The sequence below is a fragment of the Macaca fascicularis genome, chromosome 2 (genome assembly GCF_037993035.2).
Source record: "Macaca fascicularis isolate 582-1 chromosome 2, T2T-MFA8v1.1".
NCBI lineage: Eukaryota > Metazoa > Chordata > Mammalia > Primates > Cercopithecidae > Macaca > Macaca fascicularis.
The window spans coordinates 17,178,448-17,197,429 of record NC_088376.1 but is presented as its reverse complement, the minus strand read 5'-3'; the positions used below and the strand labels follow the sequence as shown (position 1 = coordinate 17,197,429).

The following is an 18,982-nucleotide window of genomic DNA, read 5'->3' as shown; positions in this document are numbered from 1 at the left end:
TATAAAATAATTACTAAGGACAACAAAAGAATACAGCTACCAAGTTATTTAAAAAAAAAAAATTGGTGATGTACTGATAGTTGTGTGTCTTTATTAAACATTAAATAATAGGATCTAGTGGTGGGTGCAATAACTTAGAGTTATGGAAGTAATGAATATTTCAAAATATCTACAATAGCTGTGTGATATGAAAATACCTGTATAATATGTGCTGGAACTGCTAATTCTTTTTTTTTTTTTTTTTTTTTTTTTGAGACAGACTCTCGCTCTGTTGCCAAGGCTGGAAGGCAGTGGTGCAATCTTTGCTCACTGCAACCTCTGCCTCCAAGGCTCAAGTGATTCTCCTGCCTCAGCCTCTCAAGTAGCTGGAATTATAGGCACACATCTACCACACTCGGCTAACTTTTTTGTATTTTTAGTAGAAATGGGGTTTTGCCAGGTCGGTCAGGCTGGTCTCGAACTCCTGACCTTAGGTGATCCGCCCACCTTGGCCTCCCAAAGTGCTGGGATTACAGGTGTGAGCCACTGTGCCCTGTCTGGAACTGTTCTATGGTGGGTTTCTGGCCTACACTTATCACAGAAAGAAGTGCTAAGATTCTTTCAGATGTTAGTGAAAATAAATAATTTTTTAATCTAAGTTTATAGATCCCTGAAGTCTCTCCATGTGCCTTAGGTTAAGCTTTAAAGCTGTGTGGGATGGGAAGTCCTTGCATACTAAAGAAAAGAGGTGCCAGGAGCCTGGGCCTTGTGTGGGGTCAGGAGTGAAAAGAGTACCCCAGGCCATTCTTGGGGCCCAGGATGCTTGGAGGGTAACATACTCATTGGAAAGAAGTAACACTGCACTGGAAGTAAATGGTAATTTAAAATGACAATGACCTTCTCCCATCAGAGTGAGTTCTACATGAAAGTACACATTCACCTTTTTAATTTAACTGGGCTAGCAGCAAATCCCTCAAACTGCTGGCCTTGAAAAGTCCTGAAATCTGGAATGAAGGAAAGCATTACAGACAGACGATAACTCCTTTCAGCTCCAAATCTATCAAAATTAGTTGTTGTTCATCCCTCTTCCCTGCTGCCACACAGAAACAGACTGCACCACTTCCTCTCTTTTCCTTGGTTCTTCCTCATCCCATTAGCGTCTTCATATGGGGGTTTGGAATAGATGGCTACTGAGTCCTTAGAGTAGTCCTCACCAACTGCATCGTGAACAATCTAGGACTTTGGGACGGTTTTACTCAGTGACATGATCAGGTTTGTATTTCAGGACAATCACTCTGGCTTTAAGATTGAGAACATGACTCCAATCCAACCACCATGTTCCATCTCACGGCCACCATCCTTGTCCAAGTCACCACCCACTCTTGCCAGGGTTGTTGGAGTAGCTGCTTAACTGGTTCATCTTGTCCCTTCCTGCTGGCCAGTTCTAGCCTGCACCTGCTTTTGTATGGTCTGTGAGCTAAAATAACTTGTGGAAATTTGTTTTCCCTCTTGTTATATAAATACCTTCATAATAAGTACCTCAATTTTGCTTCCTGGCCCACAAAGCCTAAAATATTTACTATCTGGCCCTTTATAGAAAAAGTTCGCTAACCTCTGCCATGGCGTATCAGTCAGATCCAGTCAGGAAACCAGGAACAGTTTGCACCACTCACATGGGGGGAAATCTACTAGAGAATTGTTTTCCCAAGGGTTATAAGAACTGAGGAGACAAACAGAACACAGTGAGGCAGCACCGAGATTAACAACTGCAGGAAACTGCTACCACCCTGCCGTTGGAGGAATATGGGAGGACGTGGTGTAACTAATCAGGACCAGGAAGCTGCAGGCGGCCAGCAGAACTGAAGGAGATGCTGCTAAGCAAGAGCTGCCACCCAGGGAAGTGGCGGGGGTGGGTTGGAGGGCGGGGGCAGTGCTTAGGGTAGAAAATCCTGGGTCCTCACTTCCTCTCACCCCCAATTTCATAGCAGTACTTCCTATCGACTGAAGCTACCTGGAGGGTTATTGTCAAGGGGGCCTAGAAAATGTAGTTCCCTGAAATACAGAACACAGCAAAAGAAGGAACAGGCAGGAAATTGATATTAGAACAAACAGGCAAATGGGCAGCTCACTTAAAAAGTGAGGATAAAACTTGGCTTTCAAGTGTTCTGTAAGAGCTGGAGATGACTTAAGTAAGGGCTCTGTGTTTCATTCCTGGAGCAGAGCAGTTAATGTTATTATCCTCATTATTACTATCAATAATTAACTTCTACCCTGCATTTGGGTTCGCTATATTGAGTTGTCCAAGCTGAGCATGATGTTGTGGCAGAAGATGGGACTGTAATTGACCTGATTTACCCAGAAATTGTGAGGAATAGGATGAAACTGGACCACATTTATAACTTCCACACATATGGGGCTAGGCCCAGGAACTTGCACCAGCTTCCGTCTCCCATCCAATGAAATCATTTCACATCATTTATTACGGTCCAGAAGGATAGTGAAATTAAGAGTTTGCTGTTGCAAAATGCACTCAGAGATGCTTTGTGCTAGTGGGGATTTTTTTTTCTAGAAGTATGTTTGTATGTTGTTAGGAGAGACACACTTCTGTCCACCCATGCACGCTTCTTCCTTTCTGATAATTATTTGCTGTGCCAACCTCTAAAACCACAAGCATAACAGCTTAGTTTAACAAGCTTCCTCTTTTAAATGCCAGCCAATGAAATCAATGATGGGTGTAATAAGACGAAGAATGTAGCCACTAGGGAAAGTTTCTGCCACCTTAAATGTCATACGCAGGGATGAAAAGATGCACAGACTGGATATGCATCGCAAGCTCAGGATGGCCATCCAAGAAGAACCTTGGGAACCGGTTTTTTGGTAAACACCACCTCTGATTACTCCTGGTTTAACTCCTTGCCATTTGAGCACCAAAACCCCAAGCCTAAGAGACTTTAGGAGTTTTAGGCTTGTAGAGAAGTATATGTCTTCTTCAGCTGCCCCTAGGGGATTATTTCAACTCACTCTGCCTCTCTCTGCTTATCTGTCAGGGTTCAGGCGTAGTGTGGAGGGCAGCAATAAATAAATGCATGATTAGGTCTTAGAGTCAGCCTCCCCCTGATTCTGCTCCTCCTACACCCATTTCTGGGTTAAACTTATAAGTATCATAATCAGAGCTATTTAAATTGAATCAAAGACTTCAACTGAGAATAACATTAATTATTTCTACGCAGTTCTCATATTAATTTCCAGAACAGCCTTCTCCTGAATTCCTCAAGGACCAGTTGGGCTTGGGATAGGCTTCTGGGGAGCTGAGGGTAGAAGGAAAAATTGTTCTTATCCTAAGCTAGTGTTACCCAAACTTCAATTACTCTCAAAAGTCTTCAAGATCATTGTTATATCTAAATGTCACCTCTACACTTATTTACATAACATTTTACTTTTAATGAACCCACATTTTTTATTTAAATTCATTTTGGTGGTGGTTGTTATTGTTGTTATTGTTTTTGACAGAGTCTCACTCTGTCGCCAGGCTGGAGTGCAGTGGCACGATCTGGGCTCATTGCAACCTCTGCCTCCCGGGTTCAAGCGATTCTCCTGCCTCAGCCTCCTGAGTAGCTGGGACTACAGGCACCTGCCACTGCACCTGGCTAATTTTCGTATTTTTTGTAGAGACAGGGTTTCACCACGTTGGCCAGGATGGTCTCGAGCTCTTGACCTTGTGATCTGCCCATCTGGGCCTCCCAAAGTGCTCGAATTATAGGTGTGAGCCACCGCACCGGGCCTTAAATTCATTTTTAATGAAAACTTCCTATTAGTTCCATAAATGAAAAAGTGGTATCACTTGCCATAATAAAAGGGAACCATGAAAGAAAATGTGTTCTTATGTGGCCCTGGGATGTTATTAGTAGGCCCAAAATCTGAGGCCCACTCTCTACATTAGAAAGGAGAGAATTAGCAAGTGTCAAGAGAGCTGTTAAAGATATGCTGGCACCAAAATGAAATATTTTTCTTGAAATATTCAGAAGGGTCTATGGCCATACCACCCCGAATGCACCCAATCTCATCCGATCTCAGAAGCTAAGCAGGCTTGGGCCTAGTTAGTACTTGGATGGGAAATAATCAGAAGGATCGAAAGATAAATGAAAAGGAGTCCCTTTCCTTCTTCGAGTGACTCAGTGTCATTCATTGTTGTGCCCATACACTACCTAAATCATAGTATGGGACACATGAACAGCTCTATTGTTTGAAGGGCACATTGCAAAATGAAAATGTGGGTCCTTGTTTAAAAAATTATTAATATACTCAAAAGAAAACACACAAATGGCAAACAGGCATATGAAAAGGTACTCAACATCACTGATCATCAGAAAAATGCAAATCAAAACTACAATGAGATATCCTCTTACCTCAGTTTAAATGGCTTATATCTAAAAGCCAGGCAATAACAAATGCTGGTGAGGATGTGGAAAGAGAACCCTCATCCACAGTTGGTGGGAATATAAACTAGTACAACCACTATGGAGAACAGTTTGGAGGTTCCTCAAAACACTAAAAATAGAGCTACCATATGATCCAGCAATCACACTGCTGGGCATATACCCAAAAGAAAGGAAATCAGTACATTGAAGACATACTTGCACTCCAATGTTTGTTGCAGCTCTGTTCACAATAGCTAAGATTTGGAAGCAACCTAAGTGTCCATCAACAGAGGAATGGATAAAGAATATGTGGTACCTATACACAATGGAGTACTATTTGGCCATAAAAAAAGAATCAGGTTGGGCGCGGTGGCTCATGCCTGTAATCCCAGCACTTTGGGAGGCCAAGGTGGGCAGATCACAAGGTCAGGAAATTGAAACCATCCTGGCCAACATGGTGAAACCCCATCTCTACTAAAAATACAAAAATTAGCTGGGCATGGCAGCACGTGCCTGTAATCCCAGCTACTCGGGACGCTGAGGTAGAAGAATCGCTTGAACCCGGGAAGCAAAGGTTGCAGCAAGCCGAGATTGCACCACTGCTCTCCAGCCTGGCAACAGAGCTAGACTCTGTCAAAAAAAAAAAAAAAAAGAAGAAAGAAAAGAAAGAAAGGAAGGAAGGAAGGAAGGGAGGGAGGGAGGAAGGAAGGAAGGAAGGAAGGAAGGAAGGAAGGAAGGAAGGAAGGAAGGAAGGAAGGAAGGAAGGAAGGAAGGAAAGAAGGGAGGGAGGGAGGGTGGGTGGGAAGGAAGGAAGGAAGGAAGGAAGGAAAGAAGGAAGGAAGGAAAGAAGGGAGGGAGGGTGGGTGGGAAGGAAGGAAGGAAGGAAGGAAGGAAGGAAGGAAGGAAGGAGGGAGGGAGGGAAGGAAGGAAGGAAGGAAGGAAGGAAAGAAGGAAGGAAGGAAGGAAGGAATCAGAATCAGGCATGTGCAATAACACGGATGGAACTGAAGGTCATTATGTTAAGTGAAATAAGCCAGGTGCAAAAAGACAAACATCACATGTTCTCACTTATTTGTAGGATCTAAAAATCAAAACAATTGAACTCATGGACATAGATAGTAGAAGTATGTTTACCAGAGGCTAGAAAGAGTAGTGGGGGCATGGCGGGGGAAGTGCAGATGGCTAATGGATACAAAACAAATAGAATGAATAAGACCTAGTATTTAATAGCATAACAGGGTGACTATATTTGACAATAATTTAATTGTACATTTTAAAATAACTAAAAGAGTATAATTGGATTGTTTGTAACACAAAGGATAAATGCTTGAGGGGATGGATACCCCAATCTCCATGATGTGATTATTAGGCATATCAAAACAACTCATGTACTCCATAAATGCATACACCTGCTATGTACTCACAAAAAAATAAAAATAAACTTTAAAAATTATTAATAGTTTCAAGACAGTAACAGAAGAGCATGAACCCAAGCACTGGGCCCTTCTAAGTACAGGACCTCACACCCATGAAGCCAACTTTGATGGTGCAGGCCCCATACTTTCTACATTACAGAGAAGGCAAGCATCCAAGGGAATGAGTGCATGTCAACACCCTGTAGGTAACCTGAAGGGAAGTACAGAGGGCCGTCAAAGCTACCTGAGGCAGGAAACAAAGCCAAAGTATGGGACTAATCATTCTACATCATACTGATGAGAAGAACCACAAGACAGTCAGGTCAAATACAATAATGAGGCATGTGGCTGGAGCTATTGCCTGGAACTGTTTGTGACTTCGTTTTAGAAAACCAGTTTCCTGTTTTTCTAAATAGTCAAGGTTACAGTTGAGGAAGATGAAGGCGATAGTAATGGCATGACCTGATATATCTGGCAGCATCCTAGCAAGAAACATCTGGGGTGCTTAAAGATACAGCTGCAGAAAGTTTATTAAAGGGACAATACACAGAAAAGTGTAGGCAGGGTTACAAGCACCAAAAGGGACAATCACACAGAAGCACTAACAACAGCAGGAAGCTGTTACCAGCCCTAGACCTGAAGGAGCAAGGGCAGGCAGTGGTTATTGGAACTTAGAAAGGGCTGAACCCCTGGGAGAGGGATAGCTCACAGGAGCCAAGACCTTAGGGGAAGAAATGCAATCACTGACAAACCACAGCCCAGTAGGGAAGGGGCAGGAATAACAAATGCATCAACTTATTTATCTTTCCAGGACCTCCCATTGACAGAACCCAACTCAGAACAGGAGGGCAATAGGTCCTAGATGATGCAGCCCAGAAGTCAGCCTCCTGGGGCACAGAGCAGGGAGGACAAGGAGGGAGATGGGCCTGGAGGGCACCTGGAAATTAATCAGCACATCTGGTGACATGTATCTCTGGAGGTTCTGGGGAGTGCGTGAGACTGTCGGCGGCGAGGATCAGGAGGCAGCGGTGGGGTCAGGGCTGGGGAGTGCAGTATTTAAGAGAGTAGCTGATGGTACCCAGCTTTTGGACGAGGCAAACTGGGTGAAAAGTGACTCCATTCACTGAGCTAGGGAATTCAGAAGAGGGACATTTGGGGGAGGAGTTAATGCTTTCTGTTTTGGCTCTGCCATGTTTGGAGGCATAAAGGACATCCAGGGAACAGGGTAATCAGGACTGGCACTATAGAACTGGAGGTCATGGATCTGTAAGAGGCAGTTGAAGTCAGTAGGAAGAAAAGAAGGCCAAGGGCAAAGATCCAGCAACACCAATATGCAAAAGGAAATCGGGGGGGTAAACTAAGGAGTGGCCACATGGGTAAGAAGAAACTGAAAAGAGTTTTGTTGGAGGGAGTGGGGGGCAGGGTGGAAATATTCAGCCAAGATCATTTCCAGAGGGAGTGAGCCTTAAGTCATTGTACAAGAAGTCATTAAGTGGAATCCTGCATTGCATAGGTGTCTGGATAAGATGACCCCTTAGCCATATCCCATCCCTATGTTTCCACCATGATCAGAGATGAAGTCGAGCAGCAGTTCTCAGCTAGCTACTCCCCTACCGAAGTTCCCAGTCTGCCCCGAAGACAGACGCCAATGCCTCAAACACCACAACCCCCAACTTGGAGAAACCACCTCTGGCTTCCAACCCCCTCGCCACCAATCTCTCTGTTTCTTCTGAAGCCAGCACAGAGGGATTAGCTGAGAACGGTTGTGTTGAGGGGAATGGAGGCCCAAGAAAAAAAAAGAGGAAATGAATCTCCCTTGGATTCCTTGAGGCAAATCAGGGCTAACACGCCAGCCACAAGCTGCAGTAAGTTTGGCCTGCTGGTCAGCTATGCAGGACAGATAGCAAAGAAGCCGACTCCCCTTGTCAGCCCTGAGCAAAGTTCCTCTGCAGATGCAGTTCTCTGCTATCTGCCAGTCCACGCTGCTGCCCCTCTCCACCCTTGTACTACCCTCTCCAGCCACACAAGCAAATCCTGTGATTTCCTCTCTCCGGGGCATGTTCACCTTTATCTGACTCGATGTTGAGGGTATGGTCACATGAGAAACTAAAGGGAAATAAGGTTAGAGAGAGCTTCCTCTGGCCCTCCGCCCTCACCCCACCCCTCACAGGCAGGACAGCCCCATGCCCAGGTATCATACAGAGGCCTCCCTCCAGCTCCCCTGCATGCCCTCAGTCTCTTTTTCAGGGAAAGCCATAGTCGAGCTCACAATCCCACCTCTGAAAAGCCTTAAATGCCTCCTAGAAGATGCATCTTGCTTTCACCAACACTAGTGGCTAACACTTCCCCTTCCACAATTCAACCTGCTGCCTCTCCAGGAAAAGCCTCTTTAACCAAGACCGCCTTAGGCCACTAGCCGAATGAGGCCAGTTCCTCTCAGCTGCTTCTCATCTGCCTTCTGCCCGCCCTGTCAATGGCATTTGCCAGTACTCAGTTAATGTCTCTGGAACTCTGGAACCGTTTTCTTGTTCACTGAGGTAGCCAAACTAGAGCGCTTCCCAAAAGCGCTGCTTCTGACTCTCTACTAAAACTGTCTTTGATCGTCTTGCCTGAATGTCATGGTAGAATACCAGCTGCTTCAGCGAGAAATGACTCATAACCCTTTCCTTTCAGAAGCTCATAGTCTGGCCGGGCGCGGTGGCTCAAGCCTGTAATCCCAGCACTTTGGGAGGCCGAGACGGGTGGATCACGAGGTCAGAAGATCGAGACCATCCTGGCTAACACGGTGAAACCCCGTCTCTACTAAAAAGTACAAAAAAAAAAACTAGCCAGGCGTGGTGGCGGGCGCCTCTAGTCCCAGCTACTCGGGAGGCTGAGGCAGGAGAATGGCGTGAACCCGGGAGGCGGAGCTTGCAGTGAGCTGAGATTGCGCCACTGCACTCCAGCCCGGGCGACAGAGCGAGACTCCGTCTCAAAAAAAAAAAAAAAGAAGAAGCTCATAGTCTTGGGGGAGAGACAGGGAAGTGCGCAGTAACTCCATTAGAAGTTATATGAGAAAGTATGAAAAGATTACAGAGGAGGAAGCCATTAAATCCAACTACAAACTGTCATCTCAATAACAGCCACATTTAATGCTGAAATCCTACTATTATGCACTAGACTGTGTATTAGCTACTTAAAACATTAGACTATTACACCCCATGATGTAGCCAGTCTCATTAGCCTGGTTGTATACACAAGGAGACCAAGGGAGACAAAGCCAGGAAACTTGGCAAAGGCTACAGGACACCAAGTAAATGACATTGGATGCAGACAAACCCCTCCCATTCCAAAACCCCTGTTTATTACCATAGTAGACAGTAACTGGACCAACATTGGCACTTACTGAACACTAGACACTGCCCCATGCATTTAACACACATAAAATTTGGCCAGGCATGGTAGCTTACACCTGTAATCCCAGCACTTTGGGAGGCCGAGGTGGGCAGATCACGAGGTCAGGAGATTGAGACCATCCTGGCTAACACGGTGAAACCCCGTCTCTACTAAAAATACAAAAAATTGGCTGGGCGTGGTGGCGGGCACCTGTAGTCCCAGCTACTCGGGAGGCTGAGGCAGGAGAATGGCGTGAACCTGGGAGGCGGAGCTAGCAGTGAGCTGAGATCCAGCCACTGCACTCCAGCCTGAGGGACAGAGCCAGACTCCATCTCAAAACTACAACAAAAATACATGGTGAAGAAGTTATTACTTCAATTCTTCTTTTACAAATAAGACACTGAGGCTCAGAGAAGTTATGTAACTTGTCCAAGATCTCACAGAAGCCAGAATTCAAATGCAGACCATAATTATCACACAATTTGGCCACCCTGTTTAGAAGACATAACGTGTGAATGACACCATAAAGGCTGTTAGAAAAGAACATGTTTTCTTAGTTTGAGTTCCTCCCAATAGCATGACTTGAGACAAGAATCTAGATGCATGTAGATTGTTTCTAACATGATCCCAAGGAGCAAAAGATGGGGTACAGCAACAGAAAAAAAAAAGACAAAATAAAGGTTTATTATGGGGGTTACCACTGTGCTCTCACAAGGAGAGGTGAAAAAGCATTTCCCCAGAGTTCCCCTGACCCCTCTCCAATGATGTATGGGTCTTCCAAGCTTCCTCAGGCATCCCTGGTATCAGGGAATGATACCAGGGACAGAAACCTGGGATGGAAAGCAGAAATATAAGACACATGCTGGAAGTCAGACAGTCTGAGCAGGAGGTGAAGCACAAAGCTGGCTCTGAACTGCTCGCCCCAGCCACAGCTAAACTCAGAGGTGATGTGGCAAGCATAAGAGTCTAGCTCCAGGCTGTACCTGCCTCACAAAGGGACAATGCAGTAGGAGGGGACACTTCACACACAGAAGGCAGCAGGATTAGGGCAGGAGCAGGAGAGCCATGCACGTTCTACCATGCGCTTATGAAACGTTCCACTGCTCCTCTACTGTATCCCCAGCAACCTCCACCGCACTGGGTTGACAACTCTCCTCTTGAAATTATAGAAATAAACTCTCAGTCAGTGCAGTAAGCTGAAGCGAAACAACCCTTGATGCCACAGGCCAGAGGCAGCTTCCCCTTTCTTCCATCTAACCATGAAAAAGCAGTCCTCTGCCTCGTACAGTGGTATGGCTGCCTCTGTTACTGGTATTTTCTGAGGCTGGCAGTATAGAATTGCAGTTGAATGCTTGAACTCTGTGTGTCCTTGGGCAAGTTATTAACCTCTCTGAACCTCAGTTTGTTTCATCTCTAAAGAAGGACACAGATACTTACCTAGTAGAGTTGGGTGAGGATTAGATGATATTCTGGCTATGATGCATTTAGCACAGTATGTGGGGTATAGTGAGCATTTAATCAAGAATTGTTGTGCATATTTTAACATTTTTGAGTCAATTCACTTCAGTATCAAAGGGGAGAACTAGAGATAAAATTAAATGATAAATTACTTATCATTTAAAGAAAGAGGATAATATAATGCAGACAGCACTAGACTTGCTGGGCGAAAAGATTTCATTTCCCTGCTGTAGGATCTTAGGGCCAGTAATCTCTCTGAGTTTGTGTTTTTCTATCATAAGTGGAGATAACCATTTTTGTCTACCTTTGTTGAGGCTCAATGGAGGCTCAATGGAGATCACAAAACATTGTTGAGGCTCAGTGGAGATCACAAATGTAAAATGCTTTGTAAACCCTAATGTGATATAAAAATGTTGTTATTGTGATTATCATAATGATAAGAATCAAAGCTTCACTCTCCCCAGCACAAGCACATACTCGCTCTGTGAGACTGACTGCTCCTCAGTTGCTGGAACAAGAGCAAGGCATTTTCACCTTAAGGTCACTGCCATTGGGGGGAGCGTGTGATTAATATCAGAGACACTCTGTAACAGCTGCTCAGGGTGAGCCATTCATACCATCAGTGTCAAGGGCTGGGCTGCTAATTTATTTATGTATGAGGATGACAACCAGGGAAAGCAATTAGGACTTGGGCATCTGTTGTGATCCTTGCTCGCTGGACCTGTGGCAGTGGGGCACCACGAAAACCTTAACAACAGTTGCTAACTGCTAACTACCATCCTTCTGCATTGGCTCGGGATCACTGACTCTTTATTTGCCAAACAAGTCATGTTTGTGCCCCAATCCCTTGTCTGTTCCCTTCCTCGTGCCAACCCAAATTACAGGACAAGTGGCAGGAGTGCCAAAGGGAAATGAGCTTGGAGGCAAAGATGTGTGTTGGGCGATGGGAGCTGGGAGATTCTAAAGTATTTTCAGAGTTCTTTACAGCTATCAATTAAATGAATCCCTGCAACAGCCCTGGGAAAGTAGGTCAATATTATTATCCCTGCATCATGGATGAGAAAACAGGCTTAAGAAGAATGGCTTGCCCAAGGCTCAGCCACCCATCAGAAGAGCTGAAGCAGAATTAGATGGACAAATTCCTGACGCTGAACCCTTGGCCAAGTGTCTGCTTACTTAGCATGCAGCAGGTGATCAATAAATAAGGTAGACTCCTTACTGACTTGACTCACTGAGTCTTAAAATGATGCATTAATCCCTCCTGGACACAGTGGCAGATTCTAGGCCCAATTCAGATCCTAAAGCCAGAGGAGCTTTTAAACGCAGGTCCTAAAACCCGCACAATTTAAGAAGTATCTTTGGAGGCACCCCAGCTGAAAGAAAGATGAAGAGGTAGCGTGGTCTTCATAGAGCACGTTGTTTGGGCTGCCTAAAATCTGAAAACTGTCTTTACCAGAAGGCACAGAGAGGTTTGCAGGGGTTCCCTTCCCTCTCCCCCACCTTTATAACCCTATGGAAGCCAAATCTGATTCCATTTCACATCTCAGAGGAGGTTAGAGATTGTCCGTGGTGCAGGGAGGGCAAGGTCTGGGGTGGGGTGCACCACGGAGATGCCAGTGGTCATAGGCGTTATGCCTGGAGATAGGATTCCCATGAGACTGTTCCCATCGCACATCTTTGCCTGTTTTTTACTTCCCTTGTCTCCCCAAAGTCTGTGCTCCAGTTTTCCAATCGATTCCAATAAATTCTTTCTGCCTTAAATTAACTGGACTCTCTTTCTGTTGTTTGCAACCCCGACTAGTACAGTTTCTGACCTAGAAATGTAAGTGCTTGCCAAGAGGGATTAAAACTGCCAGCTTCAGATTTCTGTACATTGCTGGTGAGAAGGTAAACGGGCACAACAGCCATGCAGGGCAATTTGGCAATAGCTATCATGGATCCTTTGACCCAGCTCTCCGCTTTGGGGAATTTGTCCTACACATACACTTGCACAATTGCAAAAGGACTTACATACAAAGTCATTATGCGCTTCTGTGCCTATGCACCGAATTATTCACTGTAGCGGTATTCATAATAGCAAAACACTTGAAAGGCTCCAAAGGTCTACCAAGAGAGGACTGATTAGGTAAATTATGGCATATATACATGATGGAAAGTTATTCAGTTTTTTTTCCAGTGGGTACTTCTTATCTATTGATATGGAAAAATTCCCCAGATATGCCAGTAAGTTAAAAAAAAAAAAATTAAAGAAAAGGTTCAGAACAGTGTGTACAATATGCTATCTTTTAGAAAAATAGGAGAAAATGGATCTACATTTGCTCTTTCTTAAATATACATGAGGCAACTCTAGCAGGTCACAAAGAAACAGTAAACTGTGTTTTCCTGTTGGAAGAGAAAAAATGAGGCACCTAAAAGAACAAGATGGGGGAACGGTTATTGCATTTTTCACTGGGTACCTTTTCAAGTTTTTACAGTTTTTGAATCAGGTCAATCGGCATCTATTCAAATTATTAAATTCCACAGTTGCCACCTCAAAGACTGAAAACCAGCCTAAATTTAATTCATTTTATCACCCCCCCATCCCCCGACACACACACACACACACACACACACACCCCAATCCACCCATCACCCTCAGCGTGTGGCTAGGGCAAAATGGTTAATGGTGGCCATCGGGTTGTCAGATTCCAGCGCGTGCAGAAGGCAGGTCAAAGACTTCTCTGTGGAGGATTGCCTTCACACAGCAAGAGGAGACCACTGAAAAGACAGAATAGGCTGCTGAAAACACAGCGAGATGGTTTCTATCGCACGGGAAAAAGAAGGTTCATAGCATCTTTTGATTTGTAAAATACAAAGACATTACATTTCAGCGCATGTTCTTTATTTTTTTTTTGTAATAGATATATATTCAAAATATAAAGTCAGAAGACATCCAGAATAAAATACACTTTGCATGACCAGAACAATTAAGTCCATTGCCCCTTTAAACTCACAAAAAAGGGTTTTAAAAATAAGTTCTCTCATACTAAAACAAACAACTACCCACCTGGGAAACTTTGAACTTACTGTTAAATATCACATGTCAGCTTTTCCAATCTTATAGCAAAATAATTTTAAAACAAATCTGTTTCTGGCATAAGCCTGAATAAAAACTATTACCAAATCATTCATTACCTAAATACACAGCAAGATGTCTAATGATAATCAGGAGGTCCTCGCTACATCTTATGGCAATAAAATGTTTTCAAAAGCTCATGTAATTATGTCAGGCATACATTATGCTCACCTGCATTATTATAAAATATCAAGTACTGGTCAACATTTCCAGTTAGATAAGTAAATACTTTGGAATGACAACCATACGATGAACTGTAATAACTTAATGAGGCCCATTTTGTTCATTTTTAATATTCACTCAAGTCAGTTTGTCCAACTCCTTACTTCAAACATATCATTTGATCTAACTCCATTTCTTGGTCTTTCCTTTTTTTTTTTTTTTTAAATTTATTTATTATTATTATACTTTAAGTTGTAGGGTACATGTGCATAACGTGCAAGTTTGTTACATATGTATACTTGTGCCATGTTGGTGTGCTGCACCCATCAACTCATCATTTACATCAGGTATAACTCCCAATGCAATCCCTCCCCCCTCCCCCCTCCCCATGATAGGCCCCGGTGTGTGATGTTCCCCTTCCTGAGTCCAAGTGTTCTCATTGTTCAGTTCCCACCTATGAGTGAGAACATGCGCGCATGTTCTTAAGAAGTGTCTCCCCAAGTCATACAATTCACTGGCCCTGCCATGGAGACACCCTCCTCACAAACTGGAAAATAGCCCATTCAGCATGAGTTACTGGGAAATAAGGAGTCCTGGCAAATTATTTGCATCCGTGGAATATATCTGGGGCGATTATTCTGCAAATACTGCCTAATGAAGAGATTTGAGATTTCTCGCCTGCAGGTCTGAGATCAAACTCAGACAAAGCTCCCCAAGATAAAACTTATTTATCCTCTAAGTCATCTACTTGAAAATCAATAATATTTCAAATTTAGTGAGTTGGAAGACAAGTAAATTAGAGTTTGGCATAATCAATATTGATTAGATGATTCTGTCAACTGGAACCCATAACTATCCTCTGTAATTAAGTATTCCACGTAGGGTACAATGCACTCAATGCTAGGTGCGAGTATATCAGAGGTCTGCCTATTCCTGTAATAAAAGTCTTTTTCATACAGTGGCTGGCAGTCTGTGCCCTGCCTAGTACGGGTGTCCCTGCCCTTTTTCTCGGCAGCAGCAGGCTTCAGTGATAAGTGGATTTCCCCAAGCGCTAATCACCCCTTGCTGTAGTCACAGAGCTTCAGCAAATTTAAACATCAAAATGAAGAACGGCAACTAAAAAAAAAAAAAAAAAAAAAATCATGTGGAAGAAATGGCCTTCAGTAAAAGAGCTTCTGCGGAATGATATGCAACCATTGGGAGCCACTCCTTAAAGTTCCCCTTGCAGTTTGCATTTCACAGAAGCGTGGGGATGGCCAAAGTAAATTTCTCACTAAATTGACTAGAGAAGGAGCAAAAGGGCAGAATCTAAAACATCTACTGTCGCCATTCAATATCAAATGTCCTAGTCCTACCTCTCAAGATGAAATTACCTTGCCTATATCAATCTTTTCTGTCCCTCCTTAGGGAAACCTTATTTTTTAAATCTAAGTAATGGCTGCTTTTTAATTAATTAATTTCATTAATATTAAATGGAATCTCCGACATTTTAGTAGTCCTGGGATCTCTGGAGCACAGTGTCCCATAGTCCATTTTACTCAGGAAAAGAAACATCAGAGATTGCACACGAAATTCTCCATGTTGCACTTAGCCCCCAGCTGTTTTAAATAGCGAAAACAGAAAGGCAAAGAGCACTAAATCCTCAACACTGAGCGTATGGACTAGACAGATTTAGGTACCACCTGGAAGCTTGTTAGAAATGCAGGCTCTCTGGTCCCATCCCAGACCCGCAGAGTCAGAATCTGCAGTTTAATCAGGTCCCCAGGTGATTCCCGTACACCTTAGAATTTGAGTAGTACACCTAGGTTTGAATCAGGCTCTGCTCTTACTAGCCGTGTGAACTTGGCCAAGTTACATAGCCTCCCTGTATTTCAGTGTGCCTGGTACATAATAAACACTCAATAAATGTTAACTATTAAAGGAGACATATTTCTGGAATAAAGGAGAGGTTCTTGGGCTTTGGACAGAGATCGATCCTTGGGAGAAAGAACAACGTATGCCTGATATAAATTGACAAAGATTTTACTGGAGCCAGAGAAACAGAAATGGGTGAAAAATAAGCAGTGATATCTAAAAGAGGAGATAATTGAAGACAGACATGTGTCCATATTGCTTCTCCTCCTTGAGCAAAGAGATTCGATAAAAGGATTTTAAAAGGAAAAACAAAAACAAGATTTGAAATTTCACAGCCCTGGATTGAAAGCCCGCCTCCACTATTTCCCAACAGTATAAACCTTAGCAATTTTCTCACCCCCCTGAGCCTCCATCTTCAGTATATATAAATTTGATGTGGACATTGGTAGTTACCCGTAGAAGTTGTTATAAAGATTAAATTTAAACTATGTATAAGAAGAAATGTGTGTTTCATATAGCAGCAGAGTTTCTGGAAGGCCAAACCAGATGAAACTCTGCAGACATGGGCTAGATTTTGAGTGATTCTCAGCCCTGGCTGCATATTTCAAAACACATTAAGCTGAGTTTTTTTTAAAAGACCTATGTCTGGGTCCCACACCAAACCAAAAAATAGAAACTTCTGGGATGGTGCCTAGCCCTTAGTATTTTCAAATGTTCAGCCCAAGATTGAGCCCTACTATGATAGAAGGAAGCAGAAAAGAGATAGCAAAATCAGTCTGAAAAAGAAAATTAAACAGTAATCTTGCGTGAGAAAAACAGATGGAAAAAAGGAGGCCTGCAGAGAGTTGAAAAAGGAGCACCTTGGGCAATGGTGGGATGTCTGTAACTACAGCAGCAAAAATGGTTAAAGGTCTTACTAAAGAATACAGAAATCCAATATGATGGATATCGGCTACCCCCGTCAAATCTCCAGTGAAAGCAATCGCGCAGTTTATTGTGTGGCATATTCGGGAGGAAATCAGAAAGACACTCACGGAGAAATGGCCATTGACCTTCCTTTGGGTTGACATGAAAGCTGATATAGGACAAGAACACAAGTAGAATGTAAGGATTCAGCACCAGCTAGAAATGGAGTCAGAGATGACCAGGAGACCCAGAAAGCCACAGGAAGTTATAGAAATACTAGGGAGAGAATTGGACTTTCTATGCCATAAAGAATTAGGGTGTGAGTCCATTTTCTCCGGAGCCCAAGAGGAAAGGTGAACTCAGCTGATTTCTGATTTACACATGGAGGACACAGTTCACACTAAACAGGTGGTGGTAGCTATAATTAGTCCTGAAAAACTGAAATCTCAACTCCGTCCACATATTTGATATTCATTCCTCTGTATTAAAGCCATCATTATAGAAACTCTGCTAACTAAGGTGGAAGTTTCAGAGACGTTATTGTGGCAGTTTGCTACCCATCACGTTTGCAAATAGACCTTTTGATTTTAAAGTTACCCAAATTTTGTATTAGCAAATATATCTTGGCACATGGATTTTTACAACCATCTGTAAGGGGGAGACATGGCCTCTGTTAAATACACTTCTGTTAAGATCTCCAGTTTCCAGAATCCTGATGTTTGTCACCCAAGAGTCATGAAACTGACAGGGATGCAGGGTGAGAGGAGCTTTACTGTGTGAGCAAGAGGCTGACACATTCACATTCACGAGGCTTACTTCAGCCTCCTCCAGGGTTCCCATGATGCTGCTGTGAGCAGAAACAACTCAACAGAACTCCAGTTAAATCAAGTGACTGTGTATCACATAACATTTAGGAGTGCACAGATTTTTTTCTGTATAGATGGCCTCTTACAGTCATGATTAAACTTTAACACATAGAGTGAAATCATTTACAAAGAACCAATATCAACCAGTGTGAGGTAAGGAGAATCTTTAAGCTTTCAAGGCTGAAAATGAAGGGAAACTTCTTCCTCATCTAAAGATCATAAAAGTCGTTTGTCTCATTAAATATTTGATTCTCTCTGCATGGTTATTTCTATAAATGTTTAAGACTTCTGATTTGTTCTCTTTTCTATGAAATAAGAAGGAAATTACTAAAGAGTAGAAACTTAGTTTTTCTGGCTCATATTCTTCCTTCTAGACTCAGCTCAGATATCTCATCCTCCAAGAAGCTTCCCCTGACCTCCCGGCCAAGGGAAGCTTTTCCTGTCTCTGAGTGTCCTTAGCAGCCTCTTTGTGTCTCTACTTCATAACTTCTTACTTTATGTTGAGGTTATCTTTATGTGCCTGTCTCCCCTATAAGATTGTATACTGCTCACCATTGCACCCCTAGCACCTACTGTGCCTAGCACAAGATAGAAAAATCAGTGTTTGTGAGATTGTTGAAATCAGCAGAAAAATGAATGGAAGAGAATTCAATATATCCCAGAATCTGTGTTACTATAAACAGGGGCACCCATTGCTTTCTTCCTCTCCTGAATAATAACTGAGGGCATTAGCCTGTTGTCCCAATTCTTGGTGAGACAATCTACCTGAAGAAAATTGTTCCTTTGAAATAATGAGACAACTGAAAATTCTCCAAACCAGCTTAGGCTGTTAGCTCCATGGGATGAGGGAGTTTGTCTTCCCAGTTCAGCACTGCAACCCCAGTACTTAGCTCAAGGTCTGCCCACAATAGCCACCAGCACAGGACATGAAGATGAACCACCCAGATCCCCTTCAAGGGAAGACCTGCTGCCCCTGCAGAGTGTAGCCAGCACACAGCCTTCAGCTGTCAGGGCCTTCAGAGACTGCAGTTGTGCCTTACCTCACCTGATGGCATGCCCTTCCTGGGGCAGCCCTCATCCAGTGAATGAGCAAAATAGAGGTACAAAGTACAGTCATCGAAGCTACATGCAGCCGTAGGACAATTCCAACACGCAACGCCCACTCCAGATCGCCCCATTGGCTTCCCATTTGTCCTGTATTGTAGTTTAACTTTCCCTCTGCCCAATCCTGCTTTCTCCCCATCACCATTACAGGTGTTGACTCCTAATCAATATTTTGTTCCTCAAACTCTGTCTGAATGTCTCCTATACATTGGTAATGTCTCCAACTACCAATAAATGCTTGTTGAACGAATGAATGAAGGAGTTGTAAAAAAAAAAAAAATTAAAAAAAAAAATCTGTAAGTAAATTAATGTGCAAACAAATGAGTAAAA

The 18,982-nt window shown here is 43.3% G+C and overlaps 1 pseudogene; it reads right to left on the bottom strand.

The window, feature by feature from the left end:
- LOC102139947 (uncharacterized) overlaps positions 1-7,871 on the bottom strand; it is a 50,096-nt pseudogene extending 42,225 nt beyond the window's left edge.
- Between the last annotated feature and the right edge of the window lie 11,111 nt (positions 7,872-18,982).